The 17,320-nt window shown below is 46.9% G+C and overlaps 1 long non-coding RNA gene across 1 annotated transcript in view; it reads right to left on the reverse strand.

The window, feature by feature from the left end:
• The window catches only part of LOC145361387 (uncharacterized), a 123,179-nt gene that overhangs the window by 38,010 nt on the left and 67,849 nt on the right, over positions 1-17,320 (reverse strand). The gene's annotated exons all lie outside the window — the stretch shown is intronic.

Genomic DNA, 17,320 nt, shown 5'->3' on the forward strand with positions numbered 1-17,320 from the left:
CGCAGATTTCCCAGCGGTGTTGGCTCCGTGCTGGAAATCGGCAGTGAGACACAGGAATGATTTAAATAATCATTTCCCCACAATTTAAATGAGATTAGTGGGCCTGGCAGTGAAGTCTCTGGCCCGCAAGTCTCTCCCACCCCGCCAGAGTCTTTTACTCCAGCAGGGTTTAGGGTAGCTCTGGGGAGCTAGCGGCCTAGCCAAGATGGACCCCCCCCTTCCCCCTCACTGATCACAGGCAGAGTGGCAGCGAACCTCCCCTCCTCCCCCTCACTGATCTCAGACAGAGTAGCAGCGGACCCCCCCTTCCTCCTCAGTGATCACAGGCAGAGTGGCGGCGGACCCCCCCTGTCCCCCACCAGTCTCAAGCACAGAGCCATCGGAGGCATGGCACTTACCTCCTCACTAACTGAAGCACCTAAATTGGACTTTTAAGGAGCATGTCTGTCTCGCGTCGATTCTAGATTGGCGCACATGGTGGTAAAGGGGGAAGTGCCAGTAAGGTTGGGCATCCAGCCCGTTAAGTCAATTTAAGTGCATTTAAATGGCTGTTTTGGGTGCAGTCCTGATTGCAGCCATTTTCCAGCCTTGTAAAAGGGGGAACTGGTGCGGAAGCGGGCACAGATCGCGCTACTCACCTCACACCCAACTTTACCAAGTTTTTGTGCCTGAGAATGAGGCAACCTGCTGGTAAAATGTCCAGACTGACAGATGAAGAATGATGAGATGGCAAAGGCTCCCAGCATCAAAGTGAGGTAGCCACCAATTCAACAAGAATGTTAACTCCTGAAGGGTCTCTCTGGCATTCCGAGACTCTTCCCAGACAGTAATCGAATTTTAGCTCCTCATATTCTCAGCGCAGACTGAACAGGTCCTGGATGTTTTTAAACAGGCACGTCGAAAGCACCAAACATTGTCACCCACCAAGTATGGCTAAACAGCCATTACCATGATTGAATGCACCGTGACGTTTGGTCCCTGCATGTCTTCAGCTGCCTCGGACAGCATCTTAATGAGAGATGAATCAAAGCAGGTTGGTAAATCAATCGGTGCAATATTGAGTGGCAGTCTTTCAGAGCTGGACAGAAGCTTTCCATTCACAATCCTCTGTGGCAGAAACTGGTCACAGAAGCGTGATTAAAATCAGCTGCCTGCACAGGCCTGGTACACGAACATGTTGCTCCCTTTACTGCCTATCTTTGCAACGTTGTGCCTGAAAAGGAGGTTTAACAGATATTTGATTTGATTTATGGCTGTCACATGTACTGAGATACAGTGAAAAGTATTGTTTGATTTATTATTGTCACATGTATTGGGATACAGTGAAAAGTATTGTTTGATTTATTATTGTCACATGTATTGGGTTACAGTGAAAAGTATTGTTTGATTTATTATTGTCACATGTATTGGGTTACAGTGAAAAGTATTGTTTGATTTAATATTATCACATGTATTGGGATGCAGTGAAAAATATTTTTTGATTTATTATTGTCACATGTATTGGAACACAGTGAAAAGTATTGTTTCTTGTGCGTTATACAGACAAAGCATACCGTTCATAGAATACGTAGGGAAGAAGGAAAGGAGAGAGTGCAGAATGTAATGTTACAGTCATAGCTAGGGTGTAGAGAAAGATCAGCTTAATGTGAGGTAGATTCATTCAAAAGTCTGACAGCAGCAGGGAAGAAACTGTTCTTGAGTCAGTTGGTATGTGACCTCAGACTTCTGTACCTTTTTCCCAACAGAAGAAAGTCGAAGAGAGAATGTCTGGGGTGCGTGGGATCCTTAATTATGCTGGCTGCTTTGCCGAGGCATCGGGAAATGTAGAGTCAATGAATGGGAGGCTGGTTAACATGATGGATTGGGCTACATTCATGACCTTTCATAGTTTATTGCAGTCTTGGGCAGAGCAGGAGCCATACCAAGCTGTTATGAAACCAGAAAGAATGCTTTCTATGGTGCATTTGTAAAAGTTGGTGAGAGTCATAGTGGACATGCCAAATTTCCTTAGCCTCCTCAGAAAGTAGAGGCGTTGGTGGGCTTTCTTAACTAAGTGTTGGCACGTGGGGACCAGGACAGGTTGTTGGTGATCTGGACACATGAAAACTTGAAGCTCTCGACCCTTTCTACTTCATCCCCATTGATGTAGACAGGGGCATGTTCTCCTTTACGCTTCCTGATGTTGATGACAAGCTCCTTTGTTTTGTTGACATTGAGGGAGAGATTATTGTTGCCACATCAGTTCACCAGATTCTCTATCTCATTTCTGCACTCTGACTCATCATTGTTTGAGATCCGACCCACTACAGTGGTGTCGTCAGCAAGCTCGAAAATCGAATTGGAGGGGAATTTGGCCACACAGTCACAGGTGTATAAGGAGTATAGTAGGGGGCTGAGAACACAGCTTTGCGGATCACTGGTGTTGAGGATGATCGTGGAGGAGGTGTTGTTGCCTATCCTTACTGATTGCAGTCTGTGAGTTAGGAAGTTCAGGATCCAGTCGCAAAGGGAGGAGCTGAGGCCCAGGCCATGGAGTTTGGAGATGAGTTTCATTCTAAGCTCGCCAATAGAAGCCCTGAGAGGCTTGTTGTTCAGGATGTTTCACTTTGAGTAAAGAAATAAAATCAATGGTGTTACAAATTATTTATACAGTAAAAATGTTCACAGGACTTAAAATTTGCAAAGATGGGAGAGAGGGGCCCCAGAAGCAAAATGGTTAGTAGGCTTCTACACACCTCCACATTCTCCCTTTTGAATAACCCCGTCAGTTGGTGAATTGCCTGCTGTAAATATATTTCACCTGCATTTAAGCACTTAAGCAAGACGTGTTTGAGAACAGTTTCACTGTGCTCCGGGCCCCTTAGAGCAAAGTCAAGTGTGCATGATTAGTTTGAGACCTCTCTTCTAAGGATGTGTTATCAGGGCTGCAAACTGCTCAGGCTCAGAGCACTAAGCTGCCTCAGATCGTGCAGGAGGAGAATTTACATTCCGGCAAGTTAATCCTGAAATCTTGGGACAAACCTCTCCCCTCCCACTTTGACTGAGGGCAATTAGAATTAATGGGTTAAATCCAGTTACACAGCAGCATGTGAGGGTGACAGAGCAGCAGCACATAATACAAGGATGAGTGTGTGCATGTGTGTGAGTAAGCACAGCCAAACCACCTAACCCACACATCTTTGGACACTAAGGGGCAATTTAGCATGGCCAAACCACCTAACCAGCACAACTTTGGATACTAATGGGCAATTTAGCATGGCCAATCCACAAAACCAACACAGCTTTGGACACTAAGGGGCAATTTAGCATGGCCTATCCACTTAACCTACAGATCTTTGGATTGCGGGAAGAAACTGGAGCACCCGGAGGAAACCCACGCAGACACAGGGGAGAACGTGCAGCCTCCACACAGACAGTGACCCAAGCCGGGAATCAAACTCGGGTCCCTGACGCTGTGAGACAGCAGTGCTAACCACTGTGCCACCGCGCAGGCTAGTTTGAAATAGTGTTAGCCTCACATGATTTTGGGATAGTGACACTTCTCAATGGCCATACACCACCATGTTTTAAATTAACACACAGCATCAAGTTTCTCTGTTGTCTGCTCTGCCAAGCGTGGGCGTGGGTTATGAGTTTCTGGCCTTATCCACTTCCCCCCTGACAATTTGCTTGCTTTGATAAAAGTGAATGTTTCTTATTGCATATCCACCTTGCCTAGTTTATGGGCACCTTTGTAACTGTGGCTTTTTTTTTAAACATTAAAGTTTTTAAACTGGTCTCAGCTGACTGCCAGGCACAACATGGGGACAATGATTTGTCCTTTGCATCACTTAACGTCCCTGCAGTGCACTGAATGTAGCCACGGCGAGATCATAGGACACAATGTCCCCAGGCAGAAATACAGCAGGTGTTCTTTTTAGGTGCAAAAGGCCAAATTTGTTGTGAGGTATTAAAACATTGCCCTGAAGGCAGCAAGAATCCGAGTGCTGAAATTGCCACTTCGAGTTGAGTCGTAGACAACTGGGCGGCATAATGGCACAGTGGTGAGCACCACTGCCTCACGGTGCCAAAGACCCAGGTTCAATTCCAGCCTTGTGTAACTGCCTGTTTGCATTCTCCCTGTGTCTCCCTGGTCTCCCCCCATAATCGAAAGATGTGTGCATTTGGTGGATTAGCCATGCTAAATTGCCCAAGTGTAAATGTGTAATTTAACCTATACATCCTTGGACACTAAGGGGTAATTTAGACATATGCCAAGGCCTGGTGACAGATTATCCTTCACTGATCCTACTCCAGCTCCAGCTCTTGCCAAGTCTGAAACTGGACAAGGAACAGGATAGGGTGGAGCAGGGAGTGCGATTGGGGAGGGGGAGGAGATCTGAGCCCTGTTGTGCAGCCAGTGAGAGATTACTGACACTGAAAATGGCTCGATCATAAGAAAGAAAGAAAGAAGTGAAAACAAGAAGTGATATTACCCTGACATCCAACTCAAAACCTCATCCCAAAATCAGACAGAGTGGGGGCGGGGGTAAAGAAATAAAGGATTGGTGGGGTCTCCTTCTTCCGTATCCTGGGAAGCTGCACTCCTCACTGGGGACAGGAGGGGAGAGAGAAGGAGGGGACTACTACATAGACCCCAGCAGTCTGTTTACGTGGCCTAGTATTGATTGGCCTGTGATATTTTTGATTTGATTTAATTTGAATTATTATTGTCACGTATTAGTATACTGTGAAAAATATCGTTTCTTGCGCTATACAGACAAAGCATACCGTTTATAGAGAAGGAAAGGAAAGGGTGCAGAATGTAGCGTTACAATCATAGCTAGGGTATAGAGAAAGATCAATTAATATTTGATTTGATTTATTATTGTCACATGTATTGGGATACAGTGAAAAGTATTGTTTGATTTATTATTGTCACATGTATTGGGATACAGTGAAAAGTATTGTTTGATTTATTATTGTCACATGTACTGGGATACAGTGAAAAGTATTGTTTGATTTATTATTGTCACGTATATTGGGATACAGTGAAAAGTATTGTTTGATTTATTATTGTCACATGTACTGGGATACAATGAAGAGTTGTTTCTCCGGCACCACACAGACAAAGCATATCGTTCGTAGAGAAGGCAAGGAGTGCAGAACGTAGTTTTACAGTCATAGCTATAGTTTAATTTGATTTCATTTATTACTGTCACATTTTTAGTGTACAGTGAAAATTATTGTATCTTGCTCACTATACAGACAAAGCATATCATTCATAGAGAAGGAAAGAAGAGGGTGCAGAATGGAATGTTACAGTCACAGCTAGAAAGATCAAATTAATATTTAATTTGATTTATTATTGCCACATGTATTGGGATACAGTGAAAAGTATTGTTTGATTTATTATTGTCACATGTATTGGGATACAGTGGAAAGTATTGTTTGATTTATTATTGTCACATGTATTGGGATGCAGTGAAAAATATTGTTTCTTGCGCACTATACAATCAAAGCATACCATTCATAGAGTCATAGAGAAGAAAAGGCGAAGGTGCAGAATGTAGTATTACAGTCATAGCTAGGGTGTAGAGAAAGATCAACTTATTGCAAGGTAGGTCTATTCAAAAGTTTGATGGCAGGAGGGAAGAAGTTGTTCTTAGTTGGCACGTGACCTCAGACTTTTGTATCTTTTTTCCTGAGGGAAGAAGGTGGAAGAGAAAGGGGTGTGTGAGGTCCTTGATTGTGCTGGTTGCTTTTCCTGGGACAGCGGGAAGTGTAGATGGACTCAATGGATGGGAGGCTGGTTTGAGTTATTGACTGGGCTACATTCACGATCCTTTGTACTTTCTTGCGGTATTGGTCGGAGCTGGAGCTATACCAAGCTACGGTACATCCAGTCAGGTTGCTTTTTATGGTGCATCTATAAAAGTTGGTGAGAGTCGTAGCTGACATGCCAAATTTCCTCAGCCTCCTGAGAAAGTAGAGGCATTGGTGGGAGGGACCAGGACAGGTTGTAGGTCTCCCACATTCTATCCTCTTCAAACCTCTGCTGTTTTGTCCTAACTCACTCCAGGTCCTCCTCCCCATCACCCCCAACTGGCTGCCAAACTCTCCAACCTCACAGCAGCAGGAGAGTGGCCTGAAAGGGTGTTAAGATCGCACCATATGGGTGGGATTTTCCAGCCTCACTTGCCCAATCCCTCCCTTGAAAACAAAATTTGCAAATTGGCCCAGTAAAACCCAGCCACGTAAGGAGCATGACAAGGAACTTCACCCCAGAGGAGGGTTGCCTTGTTCAAAAGTACTCTGCCTGATCGAGAGAACTGGCATTGGGAAGGGAGCAGGCTGAGGGTCACACCCTGCTGAACCCTTACCCCCTCCTCCCCACAAACCGCCACCTCACCCTGCGCCCCATCACTCACCTGCAGCCTGGATCCAACCACAATGCAAGGCCTCTGTGGGTGTCACACCAACAGTAGCCAACGCCCTGCCCCGTGGCGCTACCGCTCATTGAGCTGCCAGTTTCTGATTGGCAGCCATCACTCGGTGGCCGTATCCTCCGCCCCCGGGGTCATAGAAACATAGAAGATAGGAGCAGCAGGAGGCCATTCAGCCCTTTGAGACTGCTCCGCCATTCATCACTGATGGTGATCGTCTAACTCAATAGCCTAATCCTGCTTTCTCCCCATAACCTTTGATCCCGTTTGCCCCAAGTGCTATATCCAGCCGCCTCTTGAATACATTCAATGTTTTGGCATCAACTACTTCCTGTGGTAATGAATTCCACAGGCTCACCACTCTTTGGGTGAAGAAATGTCTCCTCACCTCTGTCCTAAATGGTCTACCCCAAATCCTCAGACTGTGACCCCCCTGGTTCTGGATTCCCCCCACCATTGGGAACATCCTCCCAGCATCTACCCTGTCTAGTCCTGTTAGAATTTTATAAGTCTATATGAGATCCTCCCTCATTCATAGAATCCCTACAGTGCAGAAGGAGACCTTTCAGCCCATTGAGCTTGCAATGGCTACTCACGTAACCCCACATATTTACCCTACTAAGACTCCTGACACCAGGGTCAGTTTAGCTTGGGCAATCAACCTAACCCACACATTTTTGGAGTGTGGAAGGAAAACAGGGAAACTCACGCAGACACAGGGAGAATGTACAGACTCCGCACAGACAGTGATCCAAACTGGGAATCGAACTGGGTCTCTGGCGCTGTGAGGCAGCAGTGCTAACCATGCCACCCTGCCACCATGTCACCCTGAACTCATCTGAACCCCAGCGAAAACAATCCTAGCTTCGTCACCTCTCCTCATACATCAGTCCCGCCATCCCAGGCATCCTGGATCCCACGGAGAAGGCCCCACCAGTTCTATTGTCCAGTTCAGTGCTTGAGTGGCAGCCATTATTAAAGTCCCTCTCTGAAAGAGGCTGGCTCTCCACCAACCACAGCCTGCCTCCTCCACACCCAGTCACCACTCCCCTCCACTAGCGCCTCAAGTAAATATGGTGATATTAATTTGAAGTAAAGCATTGGAGTAGGCCTGCTGCCCTGGAACAATACTTATCCCTTAACCAAAATAAACTTTCACTCTGGGTTCAATATCTGAGGCCTTCCTAATCCGTTCTTGGCTGAAAGGTTTCAAAATTCAATCCTTTGAACCTCCCAATCAAATCAGTTAGCAATAGTTTTGTAACACGGCATATGGAACTGGTCTACTTAAGACAAAAAAGGCTCAAAACATTAAAATTAAGCACTTAAAAATAAATGATTTTGTTTACTTATTAGTGTCACAAATACGCTTATATTAACACTGCAATGAAGCTGCTGTGAAAATCCCCTAGTCGCCAGACTCCGGCGCCTGTTCAGGTACACTGAGGGAGAATTTAGCACCTAACCAGCACATCTTTCGGACTGTGGGAGGAAATTGGAGCACCCGGAGGAAACCCACACAGACATGGGGAGAACATGCAAACTCCACACAGACAGTGACTCTTAGCTGAAGTTTAAAGTTAAAAGTTTTGAAGTATATTTCATGGGGGAGAATGTGCAGACTCTGCAGGTACGGTGACCCAAGGCCGGAATCAAACCCAAGTTCCTGGCACTGTGAAGAACCAATGCTAACCACTGTGCCCCTGTGATACCCAGTAAGAAGTCTCACAATACCAGGAGGAAACCCATGCAGACATAGGGAGAATATGCAAACTCCACACAGATAGTGACCCAAGCCAGGAATTGAACTCGGGTCCCAGGCGCTGCAAGGCAGCAGTGCTAACCACTGTGGTCCATTATCCATTGTTACATGTGGATCGGCTTACTAAAATTCACTGTCTGTGTCAAGATCCTGAAATCAGAAAAGGTGCCACAGAAATGGAGCTCTTTCTGTTTTATTCTTTTTCAAAGTAGAAATTTTCTTGAGATTATTGATTCCCAGCTTGGGTCACTGTCTGTGTGGAGTTCTCCCCAAGTCTGCGTGGGTTTCCTCCGGGTGCTCCAATTTCTTCCCACAGTCCGAAAGACGTGCTGGTTAGGTGCTAAATTCTCCCTCAGTGTACCCGAACAGGCACCAGAACGTGGCAACTGGGGAATTTTCACAGTAACTTCATTGCAGTGTTAATGTAAGCTGACTTGTGACACTATTAAATAAAAAGATCTCAGTATTATTATGATACTTAGCGGTTATCACTGCTGCCTCCCAGCTCCAGCGACCTAGGTTTGATTCCCGGCTTAGGTCACTGTCTGTGTGGAGTTTGCACATTCTCCCCGTGTCTATGTGGGTTTCCTCTGGATACTCTGGTTTCCATCCGCAGTCCAAAGATGTGTGGGTTAGGGGGATTGGCCATGCTAAATTGCCCCTTAGTTTCCCAGGAAGCATAGGTGAGAGGGATTAGCGGGGATAGGCCTGGGTGGGATTGTTGTCGGTGTAGACTCGATGGACCGAATGGCCTCTTTCTGCTCTGTAGGATCTCTATGATTATTGACACTTGCTTTACTGTTTCCTCAAGGGATGCCTTATTAGGTGGATAACAGGATATCGCTCCTTACCTCTCTCTCCTGCCTTGATGTTCTCTCTCAGCCTCATGAAAAGAATAACCTGTTGCTAAGCTACCCTGACAGCCCATACACTGCAGCCAATTAAATCGGATGATGCTGACCAGAAGTTCACGGCTGATCTCTGCTGCCCCGAGTTAGCTGATTCTTGCAATCAGACAATGAAAACTGGTTTCAGTGCCAGGGGGCTGGGGAGGAGACAAGGAAATTTGCGCGGATTCAGGAATAAGACAGTTGAATGTCTAAATCTGATGCTAAGTTAGGAAGCTGGAAGGAGCACAATGCGATTAAAGGGTGATGCCTAAACCATAGCAGCTTTCTCTCGAATATAGTGGCATCCATTTTAGATTTACGATAAGACCAATTGTTATGTTTGCTTTATTCTGAGAGAGAAGGAGCTATGAAAAATCAAAAGAGGGTCTATAAACAGCAGGCATAAAAAGCCAATGCACTTTTTTTTTAAGTTCATTTGTCAGTGCCACAAGTAGCCTTACATTAACACTGCAATGAAGTTGCTGTGAAAATCCCCTAGTTGCCACACTCCAGCAGCTGTTCGGGTTACACTGAGGGAGGATTTAGCACCGAACCAGCACACCTTTTGGACTGTGGGAGGAAACCCACACAGTCATGGGGAGAACATGCAGACTCCGCAGTGACCCAAGCCAGAAATCGAACCTGGGTTCCTGACACTGTGAGGCAGCAGTGCTAACCGCTTGCCACCATGCCACCCTAGAGTAATTGAAAAGGCTACTGGCATACTAACCTTTCCTGTAGCCGCCCTGGTAATTAACCCAACATTAGCTATGAAGAGAGGCTGGAGAAACTTGGTTTGTTCTCACTGGAACGACAGAGGTTGTGGGGCGACCTGATAGAAGCCTATAAGATTATGAAGGGTACGAACAGAGTGGACAGTCAGAAACTTTTTCCCAGGTTGGAAGAGTCAATTACCAGGGATATAGGTGTAAGTCTGAGGATTCAGAGTAGACTATTTAGGACAGAGATGATGAGACATTTCTTCACCCAAAGAGTGGTGAGCCTGTGGAATTCATTACCAGAGGAAGTAGTTGATGCCAAAACATTGAATGTATTCGAGAGGCGGCTGGATATAGCACTTGGGGCAAATGGGATCAAAGGTTATGGGGAGAAAGCAGGATTAGGCTATTGAGTTGGATGATCAGCCATAATCGTGATGAATGGCAGAGTAGGCTTGAAGGGCAAATGGCCTCTTTCTGCTCCTATCTTCTATGTTTCCAAGCTTATGTTACGGTGTGAAGGGCAAGGTTTAAAGGAGATGTATGAGGCACGGATTTTACACACAGGGTGGTAGGTACCTGGAACTCACTGCCAGGGAGGTAGTGGAAGCAGATATGATAGTGACTTTTAAGGGGTGTCTGGGCAAATACATGAATAGAATGGGAATAGAGGGATATGGTCTCCAGAAGGATAGGGGGTGTTTAGTTCTGTCAGGCAGCATGGTCAGTGCAGGCTTGGAAGGTCGAAGGGCCTGTTCCTGTGCTGTAATTTTCTTTGTTCTATTGTATAGGCTAGGTATCTTGTTCTTTCAACTCGGCATAACTCTGCCAAGGTACTACTAAGCTCTGTCTGATAACTGCTCTTTTCAGAAGTACGGTCTGAAAAGGCTGCTATCTTTAATACAATATCTAACCTCCAAATACTGGGTGCGGACATTTTCATGATTAGACTGATGCTAATTTTGGAGGTTACATGGATCACATTGACTCAGATAATAAGTGACTGTACTGTTAAAACTTTGGCTAGGTTAAATAGGTGTGGCGCTACTTTTTTTAAATCTCTCGGAGTGTGGATGTCTCTGGCTAGGCCACCATTTATTGCCCATCCCCCTGATTGCCCCTTGAGAAGGTGGTGGGTGAGCCGCCTTTTTGAACGCGCTGCAGTCCCTGAGGTAGACACATCCACAGTGCTGTTAGGGAGGGAGTTCCAGGATTTTGAGCCAGTGACAGTGAAGAACAGCCAATGTATTTCCAAATCAGATAAAGTTCAAATTCAAAGTTTATTGTGTGTTACAAGTAGGCTTACATTAACACTGCAATGAAGGTACTGTGAAAATCCCCTAGTTGCCACACTCCGGTGCCTGTTTGGGTACACTGAGGGAGAATTTGGCATGGCCAATACACCTAACCCGCACATCTTTCAGACTATGGGAGGAAACCGGAGCACCCGAAAGAAACCCATGCAGACATAGGGAGAACGTGCAGACTCCGCACAGTGACCCAAGCTGGGAATTGAACCTGGGTCCCTGATGCTGTGAGGCAGTGGTGCTAACCATTGTGCCACCGTGCCACCTGTGATGAGGAATGGCTTGGAGGGGAACCTCCAGGTGATGGTGTTCCCTCTATATCTGCTGCCCTTGTCCTTCTAGGCGGTAGAGGCTGTGGATTTCAAAGGCTGTCTAAGGATGAGTTGCTGCAGTGCATCTTGTAGATGGTCCACACTGCTGCCACTGAGTGTCAGTGGTGGAGGGAGTGAATGTTTAACGTGGTGGATGGGGTGTCACAAGTGGGGTTGCTTTGTCCTGGATGGTGTTGAGCTTCTTGAGTGTTGTTGGGAGCTGGACCCATCCAGGTAAGCGGAGAGTATTCCATCACACTCCTGACTTGTGCCTTGTAGATGGTGGACAGGCTTTGGGTGAATCTGGAAGTGAGTTACTCTCCGCAGGATTCCCAGGCTCTGACCTGCTCTGGTAGCCACAGTATTTATATAGCTGGGTCCAGCTCACTTTCTGGCCAATGGTAACTCCCAGGATATTAATTCAGTGATGGTAATGCCGTTAAATGTCAAGGGGAGATGGTTAGATCCTCTCTCATTGGAGATGGTCATTGCTTGGCACTTGTTTGGCGTGAATGCAACTTGTCCCTTATCAAGCCAAGCTAATGGGTCCACAACTAGATTATATTCTTATTGTAATAAAACATCCCAAGGTGCTCCACAGGGATAGTGTAAAACAAAATACAACATGATTCACATGAGGAGCTATTAGGTCAAATGTCCAAAACTTGGTTAAAGAGGTAGGTTTTAAGAAAGCGTCTTAAGCAAGAAGAAGAGTTGTAGAGTGGGACTTCCACAGCTTGGGTCCAAGGCAGCTGAAGGTACAACCACTATTGTTGGACCGATTAAAATTAGGATGCTCAAGAGGTCAGAATGAGAAGTGCACTGATATCTTAGAGGGTTGTTTGTTTTTATTCATTCTTGGGACATGGACATCACTGGCTGGCCAGTATTTATTGCCCATCCCTAGTTGCCCGATGGCAGTTAAGAGTCAACCACATCGCTGTGGCTCTGGAATCACATGTAGGCCAGACTGAGTAAGGACGGCAGATTTCTTTCCCTAAAGGACATTAGTGAACCAGATGGGTTTTTTGGACAATCAACAACGTTTTTATGGTAGAATCAGTAGATTCTTAATTCCAGGTATTTCTAGGTAATTCCAAGCAGGATTCGAACCCAGGTCTCCAGAGCATTACCTGAGTTTCTGCGGACCCCAGGGTCCTTCCCAGTGACCTTGTCTGCAGTAAGTGCAGGTTGCTGGAGGAGCTCCAGCTCAAGGTGGATGAGCTGGCCTCTGAGCTACAGACACTGAGGCTCATCAGGGGGAGAGAGGGTGCCCCTAGACTGGCTAAATCTAAGGGTCAGGGACAAAAGGGGGCTGCTGGGAGGAGGAAGGGGGGTGAGGAGCGGAGGCCTCAGCCTCTTAATCTGCATAACAGGTTTGAGGTTCTTGCTTCCAGTCTGGAAGAGGACGAGGCAGGTGAGGTTGGTGAGCAAACTGCACACGGTACAGTGATGCAGCAGGACATAGGCAAAGAGAAGGGGAAAAGGAATGTAGTAGTGATTGGAGATAGTGGGGTGAAGAGTATTGACACTGTCCTTTGTCACAATGACAAAGTGCACAGAAGGGTGTGTTGTCTGCCTGGTGCTCGGGTACAGGATGTCGCAGCTGGGCTGCAGAGGAACCTGGAGTGGGAGGGTGAGAACCCGGTCGTTGTAGTACATGTGGGTGCCGGCGACATAGGCAAAGTGCGGACTGAGGATCTGGGGAGGGAGTATGAGAAGCTGGGAATGGAATTAAAAAGTAGAACCGACAAGGTGGTCGTCTCTGGGCTACTGCCTGAACTGAGTGCAGACGGGCGTAGGGTTGACAGGATAAAGGAAGTGAATGGGTGGCTCAGGGATTGGTGTGGGAGGGATGGGTTCGAATTTATGGGGCATTGGCACCAGTATTGGGGTAGGTGGGACTTGTTCGGGTGGGATGGGGTTGGTCTGAATCGTGCTGGGACCAGAGTGTTGGTGAATCGAGTAAAGAGGACTGTAGACAGGGCTTTAAACTAATTAGGGGGGGGGAGGGTGCGAGGGTAGGTGACGCTACGAGGTCTAAAGTTAAGGATAGGGTACAGGTAAGGGAAGAGGCCAAGGATGTCCCAATTGGTGGCGTTACGGCAAATAGGGTCCAGGTGAAGGCTGGGATGAAAGCGCTTTATCTGAATGCACGAAGCATTCGGAATAAAGTGGATGAGCTGGTGGCGCAGATCGACACAAATGGATACGATCTGGTGGCCATTACAGAGACGTGGCTGCAAGGTGACAGGGACTGGGAGATGAATGTACAGGGCTATCAAGTGTTTAGGAAGGATAGGCAGGAGGAAAGAGGGGGTGGCGTAGCTCTGCTGATTAAGGATAGTATCAAGGTGGTAGCAAGGGATGATATCGGAGCCAAAGAGCAGAACGTGGAATCGTTGTGGGTGGAGATTAGGAACAGCAAAGGGAGGAAGACGCTGGTGGGTGTCGTCTATAGGCCCCCGAATAATGATCTGGAGGTGGGGCGGGCTGTTAACACGCAAATAAGTGCGGCGTGCAGGAATGGGACGGCAGCAGTTATGGGAGATTTCAATCTGCATATTGATTGGTCGACCCATGTTGGACGAGGTGGGCTCGAGGAGGAGTTCTTGGAATGCTGCCGGGATAATTTCCTTGAACAGTGTGTGTTGGAGCCGACGAGGGAGCGAGCTATCTTGGATCTGGTGCTATGTAATGAGGCGGGTAGAATTAGGGACCTTGCGGTGAAGGATCCTCTTGGAGAGAGTGATCATTGTATGGTGGAGTTTCTGGTGCAGATGGAGGAGGAGAAAGTGGGTTCCCGGACATGCGTCCTTTGTTTGAATAGAGGGGAGTATGGTAGGATGAGAGAAGAATTGGCGAATGTGGACTGGGGGAGAGCGTTGGAAGGTAGGTCTGCTGAGGAGCAGTGGAGGATCTTTAAGGAGATCTTTCTTGGTGCTCAGCAGAAATTTATTCCGATGGTTAAAAAGGACAGTAGGAAGAGAGGTAATAAGCCGTGGATAACGAAGGAGGTGAAGGAAAGTGTTAAATTAAAAGCGGAGGAATTTAGAGTAGCTAAGAGCAGTGGGCGAGAAGAGGATTGGGAAAGGTTTAAATGTCAACAAAGATTGACAAAGAAGTTGATAAAGGAGGGTAGGAGAAGCTATGAGGCTGGGCTAGCACTTAATATAAAAAAGGATAGCAAGAGTTTTTATAAATATATAAAAAGGAAGAGGCTGGCTAGGGTGAACATTGGTCCTTTAGAGAATGAGAAAGGGGAGCTAGTGGTAGGGGATGGGGATATGGCTAAGGTCTTGAATAACTTTTTTGTTTCTGTCTTCACGGAGGAGGACGTGAATAATTTGCCGGGTGTTAGCGATGGAAAGGTGGTAGGGATGGAGGGTCTTAATGACATTACTGTTACTAGAGAGGTGGTGCTCGACAGACTGGAGGGGCTGATTGTGGACAAGTCCCCAGGACCGGATGGAATGCATCCGAGGGTTCTGAAAGAAATGGCGGAGGTTATAGTGGATGCCTTGGTGGTTATTTTCCAGACGTCGCTGGATTCCGGGGAAGTGCTGGAAGATTGGAAAACGGCTAATGTTACGCTGTTGTTTAAGAAGGGTGCCAGGCAAAAGGCGGGGAATTATAGGCCGGTTAGTTTAACATCTGTGGTAGGTAAAATGTTAGAATCCGTCATTAAGGAGGAAATTGCGAGGCATCTTGAAGGGAATTGCTTGATAGGGCGGACACAACACGGTTTCATTAAAGGGAAGTCGTGTCTGACAAATTTATTGGAGTTCTATGAGGATGTGTCTAGGGCGGTGGATAGAGGAGAGCCGGTGGATGTGGTCTTTCTTGATTTTCAGAAGGCGTTTGACAAGGTACCTCACAAGAGGTTATTGCAGAAGGTCAGGGGACATGGAGTTGGGGGTAGGGTGTTAGCGTGGATAGAGGATTGGTTGTCAAATAGGAGGCAGAGAGTGGGGGTCAATGGGTGCTATTCGGATTGGCGGATGGTGACTAGTGGAGTGCCCCAGGGGTCGGTGCTGGGGCCTCAGCTATTTACCATTTATATAGATGATCTGGAGGAGGGAACCGAGTGCAGGGTGTCGAAATTTGCTGATGACACCAAGATTGGGGGAAAGGCAAATTGTGCGGAGGGTGTGGAGAGTCTGCAGAAGGATCTAGATAGGCTGGGCGAATGGGCCAGGAAATGGCAAATGGAATTTAATGTTGGCAAGTGTGAGGTGGTCCACTTTGGTAGGAAAAATGGTAGGAAGGACTATTACTTACGTGGCGAAAAACTGCAGCAGGCGACGGTGCAGAGGGACCTCGGGGTCCTTGTGCATGAGTCGCAAAAACCCAGCTTGCAGGTGCAGCAGGTGGTCAGGAAGGCAAATGGGATGCTGGCCTTCATAGCGAGGGAGATTGAATATAAAAGTAGGGAGGTCTTGCTGCAGCTGTATAGGGCATTGGTGAGGCCGCAGCTGGAGTACTGTGTGCAGTTTTGGGTGCCGCACCTGCGCAAGGATATTTTGGCCCTGGAGGGAGTGCAGAGGAGGTTTACTAGGCTGATACCGGAGTTGAGGGGATTGAGCTATGAGGAGAGGCTGAATAAACTAGGCTTGTACTCGTTAGAGTTTAGAAGAATGAGGGGAGATCTCATTGAGACGTATAAGATGATGAATGGGATGGATAGGATAGAGGTGGAGAGACTCTTCCCGCTCAAAAAAGACAGTAGGACTAGGCGGCACAGCCTCAAGATAAAGGGGAGGCGGTTTAGAACGGAGTTGAGGAGGAACTTCTTCACTCAAAGGGTGGTGAATCTCTGGAATTCTCTGCCCGTTGAAGTGGTGGAGGCTGCCTCGCTAAATATTTTTAAGAAGCGGGTTGATGGGTTCTTGATAAGAGAGGGGATTAAGGGTTATGGGGAGAGGGCGGGAAAGTGGAACTGAGCCATGACAGATCAGCCATGATCTTATTGAATGGCGGGGCAGGCTCGAAGGGCTAGATGGCCGACTCCTGCTCCTATTTCTTATGTTCTTATGTTCTTATTAACAGTCTAGCAATAATACCACTAGGGCATGACCTCTCCATAGGGCTGTAGCAGGGGAGGCGATGGTCTTGTGGTATTATCGCTAGACTATTAGGGCGCATTCTCCAGCCATGTTCACCCCAAGGCTGGGTATTTCCTCCTGAGGTCAATGGACTTTTGCATGTTCCAATCCCACCCGCTACAATTCCCGTGGTAGGCGGGATGGGAAAATTTCACCCTAAAAACAGAAATTTGAATTCAGTAAAAAAATCTAGAATTAAAAATCTACTGATGACCATGAAACCATTGTTGATTGTCAGAAAAACCTATCTGGTTCACTAGTGTACCTTTAGGGAAGGAAATCTGCCGTCCTTACCCGGTCTGGTCTACATGTGGCTCCAGAGCCAACTGGCCTAGCAAGCCACTCAGCTCAAGAGCAGCTAGGGATGGGCAATAAATGCTGGCCCAGCCAGTGACGCCCATGTCCCATGAATGATTATATACTTTTTTAAAATAGATTAGTGACAGGTAGGGGTAAGGCTATGGATAGATTTGAAAACTGGGGTGAGAATGATAAAACCAAGATGTTGTTAGTTAGCGATGATGGGGGGATGAGAAAGCAACATGGACTTGGTGTGAGTTAAGACACAGGTAGCAGAGTTTTGGATGAGGGTAAAATGTGGAGGTGCAACCAGGACTGCATTGAAATTGTCAAGTTTAGACGTAACAAAGGCATGGATAAGGATTTCAGCACCACAGAAAGCATTCTTTCCGATTGTATCATAGCTTGGTATGGCTCCTGCTCTGTCCAAGACCGCCAGGACCTATAAAACATCATGAATGTAGCCCAATCCATCACGCAAACCAGCCTCCCATCCACTGA

The sequence above is a fragment of the Carcharhinus amblyrhynchos genome, chromosome 34 (assembly GCF_965287045.1).
Source record: "Carcharhinus amblyrhynchos chromosome 34, sCarAmb.v2.hapA, whole genome shotgun sequence".
In the NCBI taxonomy this organism is placed as follows: domain Eukaryota; kingdom Metazoa; phylum Chordata; class Chondrichthyes; order Carcharhiniformes; family Carcharhinidae; genus Carcharhinus; species Carcharhinus amblyrhynchos.